Consider the following 2,957-nt stretch of genomic DNA (forward strand, 5'->3'; position numbering starts at 1 on the left):
ACACCTGTAACATGGTCAGGCATGGTGGCTCACACCTGTAATCCTAGCACTTTGGGAGGCCAAGGCAGGCGGATCATGAGGTTAGGAGTTTGAGACCAGCCTGACCAACATGGGCAAACCCTGTCTCTACTAAAAATACAAAAATTAGCTGGGCATGGTGGCATGCACCTGTAATCCCAGCTACTCAGGAGGCTGAGGCAGGAGAATCACTTGAACCCAGGAGGCAGAGATTGCAGTGACCCGAGATCACGCCATTGCATGCCAGCCTGGGTGACAGAGTGAGACTCCATCTCAAAAAAAAAAAAAAAAAAAAAAAAAAGGTAACACATACAACAAAAACGTCTATAAAACAAAGATAACTTTAAAAGCATTGCTCAGTTTACTTTGTACCATTTTTATACAAAATATTTTAAAACAGTACATATTGTTGGGATCATACATGAAAGTTCACATCCAGACGTCTTTTCTATCAAATTCTCATCCTTTCTTCATAGTCAAAATCTTAATTTTCATTCCTGGCTGGATTGTTCTTCCTTGGCAATTTTTTCTGTTACCCCACTAAAATATTTCTCACAGAAGGAATTGTGACCTTGGTACGGCAAAAAATGATCACTTTGTAGATGTGAATACCATCTGAAGAAAATGGTATTCTCCACAGGGTAATTTTTAAGAGAACTGTACAGCTCCTTGGGAGATTGTCCATGATCTCATAGCTCACACATAGACTGTCCTGGTTCTCAAATTTCTTCACCATTTCCGTTGTGATCAAACATCTTGATGTGTGACTGGAAAATTTCTGCTCACAGTTACTAACGAGTTTCAGGCAAGGATGCCAGGGCACCATCTCTTCAGTGTATTCTGATGTATACACTAGTAACCAATAGACTAGTATTCCACCTAACACAAGGGTCTCAGCTGAGAAGTTTAACAAGTCAAAAACCATATCACTCGGATGATAACTCAAGGAAACAGGAATGTGGCTTTCTGGACATTTTTCTATCTCCGTTGGTATTGCCTTTGGTGAACCTGTTCTTCTCGTAGATTCTCTGATACCATATGGAGGATCAGTAATGATTACACCAAAATGTGTACCTTTTCTCCAGAAAGATTTAGATGCATCTGAAACCAGGACATCATGGTAATACTTCTCTAAACCATATTGACGAAGATTGGCCCTAATGTTTTCATCTGGTCCTCTCCATAGCTGTTTTTTCCTACTGGCTGTTCCCAAGCCTTGAACTGTGTTGTGGTCTACGTCTGTCCCATAAACATATGCACCAAAATGAGCAGATGCTGTCAGGAGGCCACCTAGAAGAACTAGTTGTCAAGAGGAATAGAAAAGCTTTCCTTTGCTTTCTTAGACAGAACCTTATCCATTTGGTTGGAGTGAGTTTCTAGAAGACCCAACTTACAGTCCACTGCTGTTTCAACAAATGGATCAAAGACAATATCATTTTCTTTCCCTTTCCATGGTTAGCCATGATGAATGACAAACCAGCATCCATACTTGTATTTCCAACAAAGTGCCTCTTTTTGACACTGTATGATTCAATAAGCGCTCTCCATCCATCTGAAATCCATCTACCAAAATAAATATTATGTGGCTTCTCAGGAAGGCAGTTTGGGTCCAAACCATAATAATATATGTTGTGGTTTCTTTAAGTTCACTTTTTCTTCAAATGGCAGACATTCAAGTGCATCTGTTCGCTTGATTTTTCCCTTCTTGTGTCAGTGTTTTATTAAAAGTGTGAATCTTTATTTTATATGTAGAGTCTGAACGTAGAAATGGAACCATCTTCTCCAGAGGGTAATTTTTAAGAGAACTGTACCGCTCCTCGGGAGATTGTCCATGATTCCATAGGTCACACATAGACTCTCCATTTCATTAAATTTCTTGCAATATCTTCAGAGGGAATGCTAAGAATTTAAAATGGCGACTTTCCAAGTTTCTTGACTGCTGATGAACTGACCTCCAAAAAATGAAAGCAAAGACTTTATTTCCTGAGGCATTTAAGCTTCAACATCAGACGATTACAATTCAGGGTTTAGCAGGTGCAACTCCAGGTGCTCCTGGATCATGAGCAGCAGATACCTGTTTACGGTGCACAGCAGCACCGTTGTAGTTGCCTACCGTGCACCTTCGTGGCTCGCACGAGTTCCCACCTCTTTCTCCCTCCCAGAGCAGAGTCTCTACTGAGACCAGCCAGCTGATTTGCAACGAAGGCACCAAGAACATTCAGTAGTGAAAAAACAGTCTTTTCAATGAATGCTGCTGGAAAAGCTGGATATACATATACAGAAAAATGAAACTAGACTTTTATCAGTCACCATATAGAAAAATTCAAATCAGAATGGATTAAAGACTTAAATGCAGGACCTGAAACTATAAAACTGCTAGAAGAAAACATTGAGGGAACACTTCGGGAGGACGTTGCTCGGGGCTAAAGGTTTTTTGGCATTGGCAACAAAAGTGAAAATAGATAAATGGGATTACCCCAAGCTAAAAAGCTTCAGTGCTTAAAGGAAGCAATCAACAGAGTGAAGAGACAACCTACAGCATGGGAGAAAATATTTGCAACTATTCATCTGATAAGGAATTAATAAACAGAATATATAAAAGCGGGGTGCAGTGGCTCACACCTGTGATCTCAGTGCTTTGGGAAGCCAAGGGGGGATGGCCTGAGGCCAAGAGTTTGACAGCAGAATATATAAGGAAGGCAGACAATCCAACAGCAAAACAATAACAACAAAGCCAAATCATCTAATTTCAAAATGGGCAAATATCTGAACAGACATTTTTCAAAAGAAGACATATGCATGGCCAATGGGCATATGAGAAAAATGCTTAACATCATTAATCATCAGGAAATGCAAATCAAAACCATAATGAGGTGCGATCTCACCCTCATTAAAATGGCTGTTAGTAAAAAGACAAAATTAACAAATACTGGCAAGGA

At 40.0% G+C, this 2,957-nt stretch overlaps 1 pseudogene; it reads right to left on the minus strand.

Moving 5' to 3' along the window:
• Positions 1–509: 509 nt before the first annotated feature.
• On the minus strand, positions 510–2,010 carry LOC108540858 (tRNA (guanine(10)-N2)-methyltransferase homolog; annotated as a pseudogene).
• Positions 2,011–2,957: the final 947 nt, after the last annotated feature.

This window comes from Rhinopithecus bieti, unplaced genomic scaffold (genome assembly GCF_001698545.2).
Source record: "Rhinopithecus bieti isolate Rb0 unplaced genomic scaffold, ASM169854v2 scaffold_19737, whole genome shotgun sequence".
Taxonomy (NCBI): domain Eukaryota; kingdom Metazoa; phylum Chordata; class Mammalia; order Primates; family Cercopithecidae; genus Rhinopithecus; species Rhinopithecus bieti.